The following is a 21,353-nucleotide window of genomic DNA, read 5'->3' on the forward strand; positions in this document are numbered from 1 at the left end:
CCTTCTGTTGCCTTCCCAAGTCAGCAGTGCCCCTTCCCAGCCCACCTGGCACCAGACGTTCCGTCAGCCACCACTGTGTGTCCCGCATCCCTCCACGAGGCGGAATGCGAAATCTCAGGCGACAGTCACCTGGAAGCGCTTAGCCCTCAACAGCTGCAGCCCCTTGATTACCTTGCCCGCCTCGGCAGCTCCGTGCCGCCACCGTATCAATTGCTTGTCAATTCGGTTTAGCGATGACTTTGACTGACTGGAATGAGGGGAGTGGAAGTGGGGTGTAGGCGAATGGTTAAAATTAATTGCTACATAAGAAAAAATTGAAAGATAATTATTCCTGCTTTCCTGTCAGTGCTCGAGGGTAGATGACCTCATTAACTTGCAGCTTGTACACAATTCAATTACTAGGAGATGGAAAATACATTTTTAATTACCTCAGTGGCCTGCGTACCATTCATCTCCGTTTGCACAGAGGTTTTTTTTCTTTTCTTTTCTTTTCTTTTCTTTTCTTTTCTTTTCTTTTTTTTTTTTTTTTTAACTGTTGTGCTCTGAAGCACCATCTTAGGAAGGTTGCCCAGAAGCCAGTTTCCTGTTTCTATTATTTCTGTTTATAGTGGGATCAAAAATGTGTGAGATTAACCCCTAGATACCAGGTGAACTGCAAGGCAACGCTTGCTGTAGTAATGCCTTTTTAATTAGCTTGTTATGTCAGAAAATTCCCAGCTCTGAGTGAGACAGAATTAAGGAGGAGAAAATTGTGTATTTGGTTTTCAGTCATGGAAAGAAGAAATTAAAAGCTGTGGAAAGCATGGAAATCAGGAAGGTGGGCCAATACCAGTATCCATATGGATCCTGAAGGAGAATTCTGGGCCTATTTTCATGTCTATTTTTTCACTGATTGAGTTAAATGATGACTTAATTATCTTAAATGTATCTTTTGGCTTTTTCTTTTTTTAAATTCCAGGCACAATTTAGAAAACTCTGTATGCTGTGATGGTTTTGTAGCAATTCCTGTGTGTGTGTGTTGGCTTTTATTGCTGTCAGTATCAATTCTGAGAGTAGCTGTTGCCCTCTCTGCAATTGTCTCCCATTCCCAAAGTGCCCTGGCCTTAGATCCCTCAAATACTCCGAAACAAGGTAGATACAACACTCTCTAGATAAAAATCATTCATATAGCACCTGCCCCTACAATGCACAGCCACATGACCAAGGGTAGCTTGTTCTTCCCTCTATTCTGTAAGTACAGAACATAAAAAGCGGCATGTTTCTAGATCATACTTGTAAAGTATCTTTTTTTTTTTTTTTGAGACGGAGTCTTGCTCTGTCGCCCGAGCTGGAGTGCAGTGGCTGGATCTCAGCTCACTGCAAGCTCCGCCTCCCGGGTTTACGCCATTCTCCTGCCTCAGCCTCCCGAGTAGCTGGGACTACAGGCGCCCGCCACCTCGCCCGGCTAGTTTTTTGTATTTTTTGTAGAGACGGGGTTTCACCGGGTTAGCCAGGATGGTCTCGATCTCCTGACCTCGTGATCTGCCCGTCTCGGCCTCCCAAAGTGCTGGGATTACAGGCTTGAGCCACCGCGCCTGGCCGTAAAGTATCTTTAGCCCATATATATTTGGGGATTTGGGGGTCCTATTTGCAAAGGCAACTTATTTGTATGGATGAACCCCATGGTTATTGTTCACTAATCATGATGGTTGTGTGCTTTAGTAAGAGTAACAATTATATGTAGTCCATTTAGAAAAATCTAGGTGATCTTGTCAGTTGACTTGCTATTGTACATATATTTGGATATAGAATCACAATAAAGGTATTGCTCTTGAGCCATACAGGAAACACCTAAATAACACAATGAGATGATGCTAATTCTGCCAATGCCAGATTTGTAAGGAGATCCTGCCCCTCTCTCTCTTCTTTTTATTCTGTTATTGTTGAGACAGGGTCTTGCTCTGTTGCCCAGGCAGGAGTGCAGTGGTGCAATCAGCTCACTACATCTTCCAACTCCTGGGCTCAAGCAATCCTCCTGCTTCAGCTTCCCCAGTAGCTAGGGCTACAGTTGCGTACCACCATGCCTGGCTAATTTTTTTTTTTTTTTTTTTTGTTACAGATAAGGTCTTACTATGTTGTCCAGACTGATCTCAAACTCCTTGCCTCAAGTGATGCTCCTGCCTCAGTCTCCCAAGTAGCTGGGACTACAGGCATATACCACCATGCCCAGCTAATTTTTAGTTTGTCTTTTCATAGAGACAGGGATCTCGCTGTGTTACCCAGGCTAGTCTTAAACTCCTGGGCTCAAGCAGTCCTCCTCCCTCAGCCTCCCAAAGTGCTGGGATTATAGGTATGAGCCACTCTGCTGGGCCTCAATCCTCCACTCTTTTGTCATTCATACATGAGCTCAGGAACATGGGCTGAACTCTGGCTGGGCAAGGAAAGAATAAGAGATACTTGTGTTTTCATGGCGCCCGTGGTCAACACGGAAGATTAACATATAAGTTAGTAATTGACAATGTTGCATGACGGATACAGCAATGAAGTACTCACATGAAGAGAATGTGATTAATATTTTCCAAGGTTTCCAGGAATGCTTTCTGTTGCAGAAACCTTGTTTTGTTTGCAACTTGTGTTGCAAAGGAGGGTTTCTAATTCTATTGAGTGGTCTGTGGTTAGTTCTCTGAAAGATGGGCCCAGACTTCCAGTGATACTTAAGAAGTTGGGAATTGGGACAGCTGTAGTTGAGAAAGGACTAGGTCGGAAATGTCACTCACCCAGGGGTTCCTTGGGAATCACTGAAGACCTTGTCTATAGCTCTGAGAATTTCTGAGAATTTGTTGCTAAAAGAATCACGTAGGGTGTCCATGGTTCTATCCAGTGGTGTGCTTTTGATGTTTAACAGCTGACTCTCTGGGAAAAAAAGAAGTTTATTATAAAATTTACTGATATAAAAGATGCAGAGCTCACAGTTTACAAATAATGTTAACATATACAGCATGGATTTCCAAGGACAGGGAAAATAAAATATGAAATAAAAAGTTAAAAAATACAACATATTGTATTGTAAATCTCACACAGTCAACTAATTATCACAGGATTCTTCCACTGATTTTGACTGAACTCAAGTATCAATAGCCAACCTGTGGTTGCAATTCAACTATAGTTTGACAAAGTCAGCTATAAATATGTGCTTGATTACAGTCTGGTTCAACACAGAGGTTGCTCACATCATTGGTGAAGGAGTACAGTTTCAATATGAAGGACACATCAAAGACATATCAGAACTTCACTCATTTGTCAGTAATATAAGATAATTCTTTAGAGAGGCAGATAATAGTTTTCAAATACTAGAAGTATATCTCAATGTTGTGTGCTATTCACAATGTAAGAGCTACAAAGATGACACAGTTTAGGTGTAATCCACATTATTAACATTTTCTTTGTCACTTTCTTAAATCTGAACAATCAACAAAACAATCAGTTGAGCGCTGATTGGTAGTGTTTGCTGCTTTCCTTGGTGTAAATACTCGCACTATAGCCAATTTCAAGCCATAATGAGATGTTGTGAAACATGGAAATGGGAAGAGGGGTGTAGTAGAACACTATTAGATAGCATCTCCACCACACAGGTATAAAAGCATAGTTAGCAGTAAAATGAAGTCAATTAATTAGGAAGCAATGAGTTCTGAGTACTATATTTACTATCTTGTTTTTAATTTAAATTTAAATGTCTAGCTTTATTGGGATATAATTAACAAATAAAAAATTGTGTATATTTACAGTGTACAATGTGATGCTTTGATATTTGTGTATGCTGTTAAATGATTACCATAATCAAGCTAATTAGCATACCCATCACCTCACATAGATAGCTTACCTTTGTTTTTTAATATAATTTATTTGGTTTTCATAGTTGTCATCTATTACCTCATATCTGGTCACTTCCTACATGGAGGTTTTCATTTCAGTCCTAAGTCATTTGGAAAACCTCTTTTAACACATATGCATTCTCTATAAATATTAACAAATCAGGCCTTTAGAAGGACAGAATTGTATAGACATAAAGATTGAAGACTTTGAAGACTTTGGAACCAGACAGACTGCAATTTAAAGCCTGGCTCTTTCACTAACTGGTCATGAATGACTGGATGAATGGCTTATATCTCTTAGCCTCTGTTCCTTGTCTGTAAAATGGGAATAATGATACCTAACTTCCACAGTTGTGGAAGGGTTGAGTGAGATAATTGGAAGGTGTTTAGCATAGAGTCCTGCATGCAGGCAGTGCATAATAAGTGTTGCTCTTAATGCTAATAATAACCTACAAAACTAGATATGAATTGAACTCAAATGCTTTTTTCCCCAATTAAATGAAATAGTGATGACGGCATGGAGAGCTTGGGAGGTGTATGTTCCAGTGGGCAGGGGGCCATTGAGTATTCAGTATCTACTTCTGATACCCACCCTTAAATTCTGTGCCTAGGAATGATCTGGGTCACAGAAACAGGAATCAGGGATCACAGCCACACACCTGTCCCTGATCTTTGAATCTGGGGGGGAAGAACATTAAACAATGACTGCTTGGTTTTCTTCATGTTTCAAAAGTGATAAATGTCTATTGTAGAACCTTTAGAAAATATACATAAGTCAGAATTTCCAGTAATTCCACAGTCTTCAATAATCACATAACCTCTATAAACACTTTGGTGTTTTTCTCCATACATAATTTTTTTTTCCTTTTGCAAGGATCGAATAATACCATAACACTATTGCATAATTTACCACACTTGCCTTGGACTGTTCAGTGCTGTTGATGGTAGGAAGGGTGATCAGTGCTGGGTCTTGATGTCTGGTTTGTTTTCGTAATATCACTGCTGGCTCAGGGAACCTTGCACACAGTCAATCATTACTAGATGTTTATTTAGTGGAATTGATTGATGATTGGAGGAAGATAGGAACCAGATGTGGTATGGTATTGTGTTTTTGAATTCTTTTTATAAATTAAATTTGAGATTTTTAAGCAGTGGAACTCTTTTATTCTAACAAATCCTCACCTGGAGCTGTGTGTTATAAAACAGATGAAAATGGAGCACTGGCTGACTTGAGGTTGCAACCACAGCCTTGCCCCTAAGTCTCTGCTCTTCACCCAGGCACACCCATAGAACCCAGGGATTCCTGGACTTGAATCAGGAGACCTGGCTTTCAATCCTTGCCCTGCTACTGTGTCCTTGCACAAGTGTCATCTGTAAATCAGGTCTAGTAAGTCCCACCTCATGGGGTGGTTGCGAGGACTAAGTAATGCTACTCACCAAAACACATAGCATGGTACCTGGTGCAGAGTAAGCACTCAGAAAATGTGCTTTTCTGGTTTATTTCCCTTTCTCACTCGCTTTTTTTTTTTTTTTTTTTTTTTTTTGAGACGGCTCTGTCACCCAGGCTGGAGTGCAGTGGCAGTGGCACGATCTTGGCTCACTGCAACCTCTGCCTCCCGGGTTCAAGCGATTCTCCTGCCTCAGCCTCCTGAGTAGCTGGGACTACAGGCGCCCGCCACCACACCCAGCTAATTTTTTGTATTTTTAGTAGAGACGGGGTTTCACCGTGTTAATCAGGATGGTCTCGATCTCCTGACCTTATGATCCGCCCGCCTTGGCCTCCCAAAATGCTGGGATTACAGGCGTGAGCCACCACACCCGGCCCACTCACTCTTATTCTCCCACCTCCTTCCTCACTTCGCTCTCTCCTATTACCTTTTGCTTGGCTAACAGAAGTTTTTAGCCTAGGTTTATAGGTGGAATGGGCCCAACAAATTCAGGTGCTGCTGCTGTCCGACCTCCTCTTCTGCCTCTGCTGCAGGGAATCCCACCTCCCACTGTGACACTGTCCTCTTTCTGGTGCTGAGACTCTTCTGTGTCTGATTGAGGGGTTGAAGTGCCAGGTGGAGGCATGCGGCTTCCAATCCCCCTTGGGATACGTCTCTGACCCTTTCTGCTTTTATTCGAAAGGCTTAAGTGTCCCTTCTGACTTAGAAATCAAAGCCTCCATTAGGGGCTTGTGTACCAACTGCTATTTCTTTTGGGAGACATGAAGCGGCTCTTCTTACTGGCAGTTTGGTGTAGTAGTTAAAGATGGAAGATTTGGGATTTAAAACCCTGGGTTCAGACTGTGAACACCCCTCTTCGATCTGTGTCTTTGGGCAAGTCTCCGGACACTCCATGTCTCGATTTCTTCATCTTTAAAACAGGAATTATAATAGCAATAGTGCCAACCTCACCAGGTTGTTTTGGGACTAAAATGAGAACAAGTGTGTAGTATTTAAAAAAATTAACATTTTAAACATTGTAATGTCTTTAAATATTTTAAAATTTAATCATATTTCAAATGTACTCGTATACATTCCTTTTCAAACCAGAAGAGAGCCTTCACCTAACCAGTGGAAAACAGGGGTGGGATAAGTGCACCCATGTGGCTAGGAGGAGGTAGGACCACGCCAAGGTGTGCTTAGAACAGTACCTTGCACACAATCAGTGCCAGCTATTATTATTCTGCAAATATCTATTAAGAACTTGATAAATAATTATATAGTACAATACAATGCAATGAATATACACTACAATAATTATATATATTCAAGTGTATTTAATATGATGTAAATAATTATATTGTATAGCATTGTACAATAAACAGTCGTATAATTGCATTCACTAAAAGATGCTCTAACTCACTGGTAATAAAAATGGGATTAAAATATATCTTTTTTTGTCCTTTCATTTTGGCCAAGATTAAAAAGATGAATAGTGCTAATATTGGTAAGGACCCAGGGAAATAGACAGTCTTTTGCACTGTTACTGGGCATAACTAAAACCTACATGAAGTATATACCCTTTTGAACAAGCATACTACTTTTAAGAATTTATCCTAAAGAAATGATCATTTGTCTAAGCTGTAATTTCAAGGATTTTCATTGTAGCATTGTTTGTGATTATAAAAAACCTGAAACAATGTAAGGGTCCAACAGTGTAAATTTTGATATTTTAATACTATACTGCCATAAAAAATTATACTTTACATTTACACTTCTTTACAAGGAAGATTGTATGATTAAGTGAAAAGAGCAGGTTACAAAACAACATGTTATGGCCTGATTCTTATCTGTTTAAAAATATCTCTGGGGTATACGTATGTGTATGTGCATGTGTGTGCCCGTGTGTATGCATATAGTAAAAATTCTGGAAATGATACACCAAAAAATTAATAGTGGGGGAGTTTTAGAAGATTTACGTTACTCTTAAAACATTTTTATAGAATCTGGATTTTTTATAATAAATATGTACTGTTTTATAATCAGGAGAAAAGCGCTCATTAAAGAAAAAAGGAACTTACTGTTTATAAAGCAAAGTGCTGTGTGTGGATGATCACGAGAAGGAGTTGGCCTCAGGGATGGAGGAAAGCTATGAGATACACACATGGATGGGGAGCTAAGTGATGAGAGATTTATTCCAACTCTGCATGTATGGTGGGGAGGTTCAAGGAGGAAGTGACATTTGAACTTGACCTTGAAGGATGAGAATCAGCGGGACATGGAAAAAGCATCTGAATTGATAAGGCCAATGGTGATAAACTGCTTATAGTCTGAAGTTAACGGGATGGGTTTTCCCCCAAAATCTGCCTCTCAATAAAGAAAGAGTTGCCTTATATTCAAGTCCTTCAAGTTCCCCCACACTAGGAGATTCACTTTCAATTTTTTTACTTTGTAAAACTATATTAGCCTGAAATCACCTAAATCAACGTTAGTTTTCGATGCTTATACAGGTTCCCAGTACTGATTTAGGGATTATTTCTTTGAGCACGGCTTCACAATGGCAAGTGTTAGATTCTGTTATAAATGCACTTTTTAGAAATCATGTTACAAAGCAATAGAGTACGTGGTTACGAGTGAAGATCATGAATATATATACATATAAGTATGGAAGAAAGAAAGATACAACAGTTATAATGGTATGTGAAAATAATATTTGCAGCTTCGGATAAAATTTTTGTGTTATCATACACAGATTCAAAAGTGCTGCATCTCAAACGATTTAGATGGAAATGAAGATGAAGTTCTCTGGAAAACTGACTCAGAAAAGGTTCTGGTGATGAAAAAACAGATGTTAAAATAAAATTGCTTCATGAAATATGAATATAGTTTCTAAAGCAATATGTGATTTTTGTATACCATGTAATTCTACATGTGTATAGGCACCTAAGTTCAATTAAATATAATATGTTTCCATTTGGCTATTTCTATATCTAAAAGGATTTTTTCTCTGATTTTCTCATTGACAAAAAGGTGAACTGGCATTTAGGGTGTTGCCTTATATTCAGACAATATGATATTTCCTGTGTCTAACATACACATTTCTGATATTTATGTTATATTCAACTTGTGATACTCTAATAATTAATAATAGCGACAGTTACCAACTTTGCCACCTCCTATGAACTGTGGAATGTGTTTTTTACATCTTTTAAACTTTATTTTTATTCCTTATGATAACCCTGCAAGGCAGATGTATTAGTTTTTCTGAGTTGCCATAACAAAGTGCCACAGACTGAGTGGCTTAAAAACAACAGAAATTTATTTTCTCACAGTTCTGCAGGCTAAAAGTCTGAGGTCAGGGTGTTGACCAGGTTGTTTTTTGCTGAGGGCTGTGAGGAACAATCTGTTCCAGGTCTGTTCTCTGGATTCCAGGGGTTCGTTAGCAATCTGTGGTGTTCTTGTCTTATAGAAGCATCACTGCAATCTCGCCTTCATTTGCACTTGGCATTCTTCCTGTGTGCATGTCTGTCTCCAAATTTCCCCTTTAAATAAGGACACCAGTCCTGTAGGAGTAGGGCCCTGATCATCTTGTTTAAACTTGACTACCTCTGTAAAGACCCTGTCTCCAAATAAGGTTTCATTCTGAGGCACCAGGCCTTAGGATGTCAACATATGAATTTTGGAAGATACATAATTCAGCCAGTAACAGCAGGTATGCTGTTGTCCCTTTATGGGTGAGAAAATTAAGACTTGAGCCAGGCATGGTAGCTTACACCTGTAATCCCAAAACTTTGGGAGGCTGAGGTGGGAGGATTGCTTGAGCCCAGGATTTCGAGACCAGCCAGGGCAACATAGTGAGACCCCGTCTCTACAAGGAAATTTAAAAATTAGCCAGACATGGTATTATGTGACTGTAGTCTCAGTTACTTGGGAGAATGAGGTGGGAGGACTGCTTGAGTCCAAGAGTTGAAGGCTGCAGTAAGCTATGATCACGCCACTGCGCTTCCAGCCTGAAACCTGAGTGGAAAAAGAAAAGAAAAGAAGAAAAAGAAAATAGAGATTTGAAACTGCACAACTATAAAATGCTGGAGCCAGGGTCTGAACCCAGTGTGGTCTGAAGCCAGCGTATTGCCTGCTGTCTGCCATCCTGACTTCCCAGATCTGTTGTGTCCTGATGGATACTACCTTAGGGAAATGCTCTCAGCAGCCATGGGGTCTGCAAGGTTTTATGTGAAGAGTCGATGCCACAGTTAATCTCTTTCATTCTGATAGCTTTATGTTTAAATGTGAACCAGAGTAAAAGTAGATAATCATGTCATATTTACATAACTAGACTTCACTCTTAGAAAACCCAGTAGCTAAAACCTAAATTTGTTCCTTTGTTTGTTTACTATTTATTATATTAGGTACCTGTAACAGGTAGAAAATTCTGAGAAAACCTAAAAAGACAGGATACTTGCCCTCATCCATTCCTTTTGCTAGACTCAGATGTACATAATCAAATGAAAATTTAAAATAGGAAGCCCATATATGAGCACAAACTTGTTGTACAGTACAGTACAAATCCCGGCAGATTTCTGATTTTTAATTAGTTTCAGAAAAATGAACCCACCCCATTCTCCGTGCTTCAGAACTTCCTCTGCCTTGATAGTGCTTCTTTGAAGAACAGAGGATTAGGGTAGAAAATCATGGTACCTCTCAGGATTCTGAAAGAGCCACAGACTTGTGCTAGTTGTGAAAATGGAGATTGCAGCCACTTACTGAGCTGTGTGTCTGGTTCTGGGCTGTCAGCTTGATATGCGTGGTCTAATTTCATTTCATTCTTGCAATAACCTGATGTCCTAGGTGCTATTTTCTCTGTCTTATAGAGAAGAAAACTAAGGCTTACTGAGGTGAAACAGAGAAAGAGTGCTGCGTTCATTCATTCCCCAGGTTCTTCCTGAGCACCCTCTCTTTCCAGGCACTGAATGTGCAGTGGCTGATGGAACAAACCCTCCCAGAACTGAGAGTACAATCTGGCTATGGCCACCTCCAAAGCCTATGCTCTTAACCAGCATGAAGGCAGAAACACCATTCCGGTTAAAAAAAAAAGGCTGAATAGGATGTCAATGCAGCCCCACAGACTGGATTAAAAACGGTCAGACTGGGCCGGGCGCAGTGGCTCACACCTGTAATCCCAACACTTTGGGAGGCCAAGGTGGGCAGATCACGAGGTCAGGAGATTGAGACCATCCTGGCTAACATGGTGAAACCCTGTCTCTACTAAAAATACAAAAAATTAGCTGGGTGAGGTGGCGGGCGCCTGTAGTCCCAGCTACTCTGGAGGCTGAGGCAGGAGAATGGTGTGAACCCGGGAGGCGGAGCTTGCAGTGAGCTGAGATTGCGCCACTGCACTCTAGCCTGGGCGACAGAGTGAGACTTCAAAAAAAAAAAAAAAAAAAAAAAAGGTCAGACTGGCCAGAATGGCATTAGCTTGCTCATGGTCTCCACCAGCACTGTGGCAGGATGCTCAAATGCTGCTGTCATACCATCAGTGGGTCCAAACAACTCCGCCCCGTAAAATAAGGGGCCACATTATTGCCAAGGAGAGGTGAATGGAAGGCTGGGGTGTTTGCTGCCAGTTGTTGATCATGTTATATCCAAATCAGCATTAATATGGGGCTTGGGATGGGAGTTCACTAAAGTATATCTAAAATCCTGAGCAGCACTCAGAGAAATACAGTTCAACCGTTCTACTTCTAAGAATGTGTTGTTATTGTAATTGTATTACCCAAATCTTATTTCTTTTAAGTTTGTCTACAACTCTAGCACTGAGTCTCTCAACCTCCGCACTATTGGCATTTGGGGCCTGATAATTTGTGGTTGTGGAGGGCTGGCGCATGCACTGTAGAACATTTAGCCTATCCCTGCGCTGTGCCCACCAGGTGCCACTGGCACATTCCCTGCCCTCAATTGTGACAACCAAAAATGGCTCCAGACATTGCCAAATATTCCATGGGGAGCAGAATTGCCTCCTGAGGCTTGGGGTTAAGAACTACTGCTCTATAGAACTTGAGAAACAAAAAATAAAAATAAAGGATAAAATAAAAAGAACGACTGCTCTAGGTCTATTGTATTATAGGCCTATGGTATTATACTTCATATTATCAGGCCAGTTGGCCAGCTAGCATTTATTGAGTATGTGCTAGAAGGCACTGGGGTCACAATGCTATTGGAGTTATGTTGGGAGGTGTCTCCATCGGCAGAGGGTGAGTGTGGCTGGGCCTTGAAGGGTTGGGGTGGGGAGGAGGAGTGAGCAGGCATGCGCATGGCCTGTTTGGGGCCCAGGAGCATTATGTGTGGAGCAGGAGTAGAAGAGAAGGCAGGGCAGGTGGGTTGGGATTGGAGAGTCTTGAATGGCTGCACGCAGCCAAGGCAGAGACTCAGGGGATAGGGGTTTCTTGTCAGGCTGTGGGGGCTGTAGATGAGTAGGGATCCCATGGGATTCTTTCTCATCCTGGGTCTGAGGTCTCTTCCTCAGCCCCTGGGGTGTGAGCTCCTCACCTCTGTCCTCTGCCGACCGTGCAGATGCTGCTCCTCCTGTGTCCTCTGCATCTTGATGCTTTCTTACTCCTGCGCCTGGTTTCTGTTGGTTGGCTTCTCTCTGAAGCTCTCTGTTTACACGCTAGAGGGCGACTTTGAGTCCGTTTGGTGTAACAAGTTACCATTATCTCCTTGGGCAGAGTTTTTGCACTGGCTACATCCTAGGTCATGGTTAGCCTAGCGTTGGGCGGCTGTGAGGTCAGGTGCTCAGCTGTGGTCCAGTTCTCAGCTGTCTTGCTTGTGGATCTGATTTGGGCTGCTTTCCACATGACAGAGTGTGACGATGAACGGCACGGCACCATGGTTGACGTGTCTGGAATGACAACCTAAGGGGTTGAGATTCTAATTCTGTAGACATTGAGCAGGGTCTCTAGGGTTCTGAGGTAGTGAAAGCTAAGCCCCTCCCCTCTCCAGGGGCTCCATTTTGGAGAGGGATAGTCCTGAGGTTAAACCTGGGCTGGGTTCAAACCCTAGCCTGTTCACTGTTCACTTACTTCAGGCAGATTTAACCACTGGAAGCCTCAGTTTAGAGGCTGATGATGATGATAATAGTATCTACATCTCCAGCGGGCAGGGACTTTGTCTTTTTGCTGCTGGATCCCAAGCTCCTAGCACAGTGCCTGGCACATAGTAGGTGCCGAGTACCTATTTATTAGATAGGAATAGAGGCATTTATTGAGAATTAACAACACCCCAAGTGCTGTTCTAAGCATTTTACATGCATCAACTCATTACTTCTCACGCTGGTGGGAAGGGGTAGAAACTGTTACTAACCTCTTTTTACAGATGAGGAAACTGAGATCTGGAAAAGTTAAGTCACATAATGGAGGCACCTACAAAAATATTCAGACAGCCTGGCTCCAGCACCCAAGCTCTTTGCTACTATGTTGTGTTTTTTTTGAATCCAAGATTCACTGATATAATCTAGAAAAAGAGTAAGCCCTTAACAGATAGTAGTCACTTAAAAAAAAAGAAGACACTTCCCATTAAAGAGTAGATCCTGAAAACACAAGAAGGAAAGAGCAGTACCTCAATACTAGGTATTATGCAAGTGCTTATCAGCCGGACAGTCTCTCTGACCCTCTGTCTCTCTAGAACATAGGTATAGTTAAAAACAATTCTTAGTGATGGCCAGGCGCAGTGGCTCAGGCCTGTAATCCTAGCACTTTTGGAGGCCGAGGCGGGTGTATTGCCTGCGCTTGGGAGTTCGAGGCCAGCCTGGGCAACCTGGTGAACCCTGTCTCTGCTAAAATACAAAAAATTAGCCAGGCGTGGTGGCACATGCCTGTAGTCTCAGCTACTCAGGAGACTGAGGCACGAGAATCACTTGAACCCAGGAGGCAGAGGTCACAGTGAGTCAAGATTGCACCACTGCACTGCAGCCTGGGCAACAGAGCGAGACCCTGTCTCAAAAAAAATTTATAATAGTAATAATCCTCAGTGATGATGCAGTGTTTACTGTGTTCTAAGCCCTTTTTGTATATTAATTCTTCTACAGATCGAATGAGGCAGGCATTTGGTATTCTGTGCATTTACAAGAGAAACAAAAAGAGGCACAGAGAAGTTAAATAACTGCTCAGTCACACAGCTAGGAAATAGTGATGCTGGGATTTGAACCCAGGTGGTCTGGCTCATAACCAGTAGGCTATGCTGCCTGGGGAGACTCCCCTGGGTGGACTGATGATGATGATACAGTCTACCAGTCACGTGCAGCAATATTAAGACTTTTCAGAGTCTCTGTTCCTCCAAGCAAAGGTGAAGGTATTTTAAATCTCAAATGTGTGATTCGGAGTCAGGGCAGGAAAATCCCTCTGTGTGTGCTGCATCAGTTGTGTGCAATCTCTGCTTCATTTGGCATGCATGCTTGGAGAACATTATTTTTCTTTCTATTGCTTGGTGGCTTTTTAGTGTCTGGACATTCACCTATATTATCTCAAATACACTGTGAATTTCTTAAGAGCCATTTTCTCATCCAGAACTGCTTCATACCATGATCCTGACCACAATGGCCTCCAAACCCATATGGACCTATTTAAACACAATGCAAAACTTCTTTGATTCACTTGTCTCATTTGCAGTTAATGGAAATACGCTGAGTGTGTGTCACGCCCAGGGCAACATGGAGGATTACAAAGGTGGATAAGGCAGGCTTCCTGTTTTTGAGAGTTTGCAGTCTGCAGGGCCAGTTTGCTATGAAAACAGCCACATATAATGACGGGCAGAATAAAGGAGTGCTCACTTAAGATATAAGCTGTGTGTTGTGGAGATGCTGTGAACGGAAGAATTAATTTTGCTTGGAGAGAATGGAATATTTTATCTGGACTGAAAGGAGCAGGGATCATTCTGTTGGGAAGGAGGGCAAGGTGCTTGCAGCCAGGTGAGGTGATAAAAGTCAGTTGGGACTACATTGTTGGAGGATCCAAGTGGCAATGGAAGGAGTTTGAACATTATTCTGTAGGCAGTGGGGAGCCATTGAAGGAATTTGAGCAGCAGAGTGACATAATCAGCTTGTATTTTAGGAAGACAACTGGCTCAATGTGAAGGCCAGACAGGGGAAGGAGAGACTGGCTGCTGGGAGGTCATCTCCTAGGAGGTCACTTCAGTAGTCCAGGTGAAGGATGAAGGGGCCCTCGCTAAGTGGAAGTAGAAATGAGTAGGGGGAGATGGATATTCTTGACTGTGGAAGTGAGTTGACATGACCCAGTTACTTATCAGCCATCAGAGGCAATGGAAATGAAGGAACTGAAGTTAATGAGTTTGGTTTCCATCAAGATGAGTTTGTAGAGACAGAGGAGCCACTGAGTGGGCCAGATCCTCTCCTCCTTTCCCCTAACCCACAGCACTGCGCAGTAACAGCCTGATGCCACACACCTGCACAGGAGGTATTTGTCCTGTCTTTTGAATTATATCTGATAGAGAAAGATCCCAGGCCTTTTCTTCTGAAAGTTAAGTACTCAGAGGCCTGATGTAGGCCAAGGTCATTTATACCAGCACCAAATCCACAGCTAGGAAGCAATTGGGAATGGAGGCCATCTGAGGAGGTCAGGGTGAAGAAGATGTTTGAGGAAACTAATTCGGAAATGGAGAGGCGTGACTCAGGATTGTGAGAGATCTGGCCCAAGGGAAGTGGGAAGGCTCTGAAGTTAAAGCTTACCGAGGAGACTTGTCATTCCCCAAAGACCTGTCTCTGGCAGAGGACTCCTACCTGAGGACCACAAGGGTTTTTCTGGATGTCTCAGGTGAGTTTTCCTCCTTTGCCTGAGCCTGGCTCCCAGGTTAGTATCTGTGCATACAGTCTCCTCTTCTCCATTATTGCCATTCATTTCTCAAAGCTGTCTGACGCAAAATAGGACAGGTGCCTTATTTGGTGCTGGGGACAAAAAGGATGAATTTACACCCAGGCTCTCGACTCAAAGACCTCATAATCCCGTAAAGGAGGCAATTAAGGAAATTGGAATCAAAACATTAGAAAGGAATTAAACGTTACAGAATTCAAAGGAGGGAGTGATTCATTCAGCCTGGAGTAGGTGGAGGACATGATGTTGATTTGGATTTTGAAGAATGAGGAGCAAACCAAACAAGAATGTGGCAAACACACTTTAGGCCGGGCAACAACACAAACCCACTGAAAGTGTCCATGGAGATGGTCCTCAAAGGGATTGAGTGGAAGAGGAAGTCAGGGAAGGAACTGTCAAGATGCTGAAGAGGAGGGAAAAGTGGATTTGGTCTGGATTGTGGTTCTGAGGAGCTGGGTAGTGGGAGAGACATGATCACACTGTGCTTCAAGGCTGCAGCATGGAGGAGGGATGATAAGGGGAGAGGTGGGAAGCTGTTGTAGTAACACAGACCAGAGATGTTGAAGGCTGGCATTCTAATGCCAGGCACACAGAAGAGGCTGCAAAGCAGCTATTGCGGACACGGAGTTTGCAGAGCTTGGTGACTACGGATGTCAGGGGTAAGAAAGGAGAAACACCAAGGAGGTGATGGGCCTCTGTGTCCCCAATCTACCTCGTTCCTCTTTGCTGGGAAGACGGATGATGGTCCTGCGCTATGTCCATTGTGGGGCCGGAGAGCTGTCCCCAAACACACAGCCTTAACAAAAGCAGCCTCGTTACACTGCCAGAGAAAAGGGGATTTCGTTTTCTTTTCACAAATGAAACTTGCAGTTTCAAGAAGGCTAGATTTTAGCCTGTGGTTAACTGAGGAGTCAGGGATAGCTTTTGTAACAAGAAGAGGGGAGCTGTTCAGGACTGGCCCCATCCGGCCCCTCACAAGGCCACATGGGGAGGCTTTTAAGAGGATGCTTTTTTGGAGAAAAAAAAAAAATGAAGTGGAGGGTGGGGTGGGGGAGATGTCAAAAATCAGGAACAAAAAAGCTCAGGCACCCCTCCAAGCCTGGCTGAGCAGTTGCCAGGAGGCCAGGTGCTGCTGCTGGAAACCATGCTTCCCACTTGGCATGGCTGCCTATCATGGCGACCATTTCCTGAGCCTGGGCTGGGAGGGCTGTCTCCCTGCTGGTGTGGGCTCGCCAAGATGGTTTCAGAGAGGGAGATAGAGAGGGAAAGAGAGAGAGAGAGAGAGAGAGAAACAGACAGAGAGACACCAGAAGGCCCTCGTGGAGTAGTTCTGTCTGGAGACCCAAGGGACAGGCCTGCCTTTTTCATTGGTCCTGATAATTCACTTTCCTGCCTGGTTCTGTCTGGTTCTTTCTAGGGCAGGAATGCTTCAGTGTGAGGCTGAGGAAATTTTTTATTGGTTGAGCCCTTTCTGTTTCCAGCCCAAGCCGAATTGTCCCTCGGAGTGTCCAGAGCCTCTTGAAGGCCACCCTCTAAATCCAGTTCAGAGCTTGGAGCCATTGTCCTCTAGAATCAGAGCACAGGGCTGGCCAGCCTCCAGTTGCTGTTCCTTCCACGTTTTCAAGCCACTGTTGGTTCTATTTCATCTCTGTGAAGAATCATGAGGAAAAAATATGAATCTCTTTCCAACCACGTATCCCCCAGCAGTAAGGATGCACCTTGAAATGGTTGAAATGGGCTTCCTTCCTCAGCTGTGGGTTGTGTTCCTGGTAAACAGACTCCAGTTTAACCATATCTCTCTGGGGCTGCGTCTTCCAAGCATGGAGACTAATTCTCACTCTCATCTGGTAATTTTTAACCCAAGTCTGTGTAGTGGGATAGGAATGAATGATGCTGGACCAGGCACTTATTCAGCTGGCGTTTATTGAGTTCCTGCTGGATGCTGGGCACTGGAAAAGATGGGAAGTACACAGTCTATAAAGAGACTGTCCTAGTTTACAAAATAGTGTGACTTGGCCTCTAGGGCCAGATGACCTGGGTTTGAATTGTTGCATCATCTTTTACCAACTACAAGGCAGAGGACAAGTTGTTAGCTTCTCTCAGCCTCAGTATCCTCATTCATTTGAGGATCCCTGTTCCTTCCTCACAGGACTCTTACGAGGGTTATGAGATAGTCCCCACAAAGCACTGATGAGCACAGTGCCTCGTGCATAACATGGAGTCGATAGGTGGTAGCTCTTGTTATGAATGAGGTTAGCAGTAGGTCATTTGGGAATGCCAGAGACGACCCCAAAGATTGGGCTTTGCCTGGAGGAGGGGACACCAGACCTGAAGAGGGTAAGCAGGAAAGAGGCAACAGAGAGGTAGCAGAAAGCTTCAGTTTGGGGAAGGTGTAGTTAAAAAGCCATCTGGAAGCCTGGTCCAACATCAGTGTTACACTCACTGACTAGGTTTGAGAAGTGCATGATTAAACATTCTCCAAAAGGTCTTAGGAGGTAAGCTTTGCCTTTTGAGAACTGCAGCATTTATAAAATAATGAAAGGACTAAACTGGCACAAAACAGTAAGCTTTGTGGTGGTATTCTGGCTTGTAATTTGCTTTAGACATAATTACATTTCCTAAACATAAAAGGAAATATTTGTGATCTGCAGAGAGGGGGCTCAAACACACAAAGGCAGGTCTCTCTTGGTTCCCTGACCCATTAAGTGACAATTATGGTACCTGTGTTAAACATCTTCTAAGTGAAATAACTTGCCTAGTAGCTCTGTGCTACTAATGCATTTCCTCCCTCAGTTGCATAAATGCCAGCATTTGTGATTTTAAATAATAGCACATAAAAGCCTAGAAGGAATCTCTGAAGTATTTGCTGGCTTTCTTTGCTACCACAATTTAGAATTTCAAGTTCCTTTCTTCCTTTATTTTTCCCTCCAGAGTAACTGTTGACCCCACTGTAGCACAGAGGAATAGGAATGGCCATGTATAGCAGAAAATCTAGAATAACAGGGACTTAAGATTGCAATTTTTTTCATGCAAAAGAAGTCCAGAGGGCAGACATGGCTGGGATGACAGGCATCTAGGCTTCTGTCTTTCCACTCCACCTAGGCTTCCATCCTAAAGTCACCCATGATTTAGGAAGGTTGCTGGGAGGGCAGGAGGAAGGAGCAAGTGGGGGAGGACAGGTGGACAAAACTTCCAGCTGAGTCAGCTCTCCCGGAGAGCTTTTCTGGAACCCCACTTAATACTTACATACAACTCATTGGGCAGCACTTGGTCCCTTGACCACACTATCTGCAAGGGAGGCTGGAAGATGTAGTCTGTTAGTTGAGTGCATTGGCACCTGGGCTAATACTGGGGTTCTGTTAGCAAAGAAGGAAAGAATGGACACTGGATGGCAGTCACAGTCTTGTCCATGCTGTCTTCTTTGAGGTATTTTCATCTACACCAGCAGCCTGTAATTTTACATGTACCTTGCTCATGAAAATGTGGTGTTCTTTTCAGTGAAGTGACTTTTTTTGTCCCCATCTCTGGTCTGGCCCCATCAGGTATCTCAAAGACTTTCTACAGCCTGGAGAAAAATGCCAAGGCTTGCTTCAAAGGAATGTGAGGATGGATACCCAGCACTTCCTGTCTTGAATCTCAACTCTTAGAGATCTGTTCTTGGCTTCGTTATCTAAACTGCCTTCCTTTCAGCCTGTTACTTCTTCTGATTTAAGCAACTGCCTTGACTCTTTCTGTTTGATGAACCTACTGGCTGAGTCCACTACCCCAACTCTGCTTTCTTAACTGCTGGACTCCCTTGTCTCTAAAGCAGAGAAATCCCATGGGTGGTCCTTTAGGTGATGACTCCAAAAGCCCCCCTTACCTGTGCCCTGTTTTCAAGTTGGATTCCCCGGGAAAAACTGAACCCTAAGGGGGTACTCAGACATTCAAAATGACGGGGAAGGGTCAAGGTTATCAGAGCAGCTGATGGCCACTGGGGTATGGGATGAGGAGAGGGCAATTATGTGGGGCAAATCATCTTAGCTGAGAAAGGAAACTCAAGTAAGATAGCAGTTCCATAAAATCCAGAGATTAGACCGGGTGTGGTGGCTCACACCTGTAATCCCAGCACTTTGGGAGGCCAAGGCAGGCAGATCACTTGAGGTCAGGAGTTTGAGATCAGCCTGGTCAACATTGTGAAACCCTGTCTCTACTAAAAACAAACAAACAAACAAAAAACAAATAAACAGCAACAACAACAAAACAAAAATTAGCCAGGCGTGGTGGTGGGCACCTGTAATCCCAGCTACTTGGGAGGCTGAGGCAGGAGAATTGCTTGAACCTGAGAGGCAGAGGTTGCAATGAGCTCAGATTGTACCACTGCACTCCAGCCTGGGCAACAGAGTGAGACTGTGTTAAAAAAAAATCCAGAAATCATATTTATAATAAAGAGCAGGGTATCCCACGGTTGCATGGTCAGGTTTTTAAAGAAATCGTTAAAAATAACTCCTGTTGCCTTTTTCGTTTTACAAAAGCAGCACAACTCTATTGTTAGAAATTTTAGAATTGCAGATTAGCAGAAACATTGCAACTGAAAAGCACCGTGATTCCATTATATAACAGTAACTGCTATGAAGAGCATGGTAACTATCCTTCCAGACCTTTCTCTGTACATTCACATACATATATATATATACAGTTATGCATTGCTTGAGGATGGGGATCCCTTCTAAGAAATGTGTTGATGGGTTATTTTGTCATTGTGCAAACACCATAGAGTGGACTTATTCAAATCTAGATGGAATAGGCTACTACACACCTAAGATACACGGTATAGCCTGTTGCTCCTAGGTTACAAACCTGTACAGCATCTTACTGTGCTGAATATAGGCAATTGTAACACAATGGTAAGCATTTGCATATCTAAACATGGGTAGAGGTACCATAAAAATATAGTATTTTAATCTTATGGAATAACCGTCATGTATGCAGTCTGTCACTGACTGAAATGTCATTTTTCATGCATAAATTTATCTTTAAATAAAATGGGATTACACTGTAGTTACTATTTTATTCTATGCTGTTTTGATTTAATAATGTAGAATGAACACTTTTTCTCTCTGTCCAAAAATATTAATCTACTTCAGACTGCTGGTGTTCCACTGAATGGGAACCATCATTTCATTAAGGAATCAATCTACGGTTAAGCATGTTTCCAGCTTTTCACTAAACAGTCCTGGGAAGACTATCTATACAACTAAACCTTTGAACCTATCCACACTTATTTATTTGGCCTAAATTCCTAAATTGAGAGTCCTAAGAATGCATACATTTTTAAAGACTTTTGGCTAATATGCCAAATTTCCCCCAGAGAGTTTCTCCTCAGCGGTGTCGGTGTTGGGCACTGCCCTTTGGGTGGAGGGTCATCTACCCAGGGTGATGAAGAGCTGACATCTTTGGTAGCTTTGTAACTGCTCCAGCCCCAAACCACACGTTCTGCCCAAAGGCAGTACAATGTACATGTGCTTATTCTGCAGTAAAGGAGTGCAGTGAAGAGGGGCAGGGAGGGACCAGAGTACGAACCGCCAAAGCAAGACAGGATAGGATTGGCCACGTCTGTCAGGTTGTTTGGGGAAGTCATGTGCCCAATGAAATGAACCCAGCAGACAGACAGAAGCCAGAATTCAATGTGTGCGTATGAGAAGCTTTTGCTCACGTTCCCCTCAGCCAGTAGCAGAGAAACTTTCCTAGGAACATATTTGGCTTGAAGTGTCTGCATCTACTGAATCCTGTGGAAAAAGAGTGGACACCAGGCCAGATGCAGTGGCTCGAGCTTGTAATCCCAGTACTTTCAGAGGCCCAGGCGGGTGGATCACCTGAGGTCAGGAGTTTGAGACCAACATAGTGACATAGTGAAACCCCGTCTCTACTAAAGATACAAAAATTAGCTGGGTGTGGTGACACGTGCCTGTAGTCCCAGCTACTCGAGAGGCTAAGACAGGAGAATCACCTGAACCCAGGAGGTGGAGGTTGCAGTGAGCCAAGATCACGCCATTGCACTCTAGCCTGGGTGACAGAGCGAGATTCCGTCTCAAAAAAAAAAAAAGAAGTGGATGCCAAATGGTTAATGGAGAACAAGAGTCAGGAGGAGGAGAGGCAGGCCAGAGTTGTGGGGACAACAACTTGCCGACGATGTAGTCGAGCCTGGTCCCAGCCTG

At 43.2% G+C, this 21,353-nt stretch overlaps 1 long non-coding RNA gene across 1 annotated transcript in view; it reads left to right on the forward strand.

The window, feature by feature from the left end:
• The window catches only part of LOC139357481 (uncharacterized), a 171,216-nt gene that overhangs the window by 143,030 nt on the left and 6,833 nt on the right, over positions 1 to 21,353 (forward strand). The gene's annotated exons all lie outside the window — the stretch shown is intronic.

Source organism: Macaca nemestrina, chromosome 12 (genome assembly GCF_043159975.1).
Source record: "Macaca nemestrina isolate mMacNem1 chromosome 12, mMacNem.hap1, whole genome shotgun sequence".
Taxonomy (NCBI): Eukaryota; Metazoa; Chordata; class Mammalia; order Primates; family Cercopithecidae; genus Macaca; species Macaca nemestrina.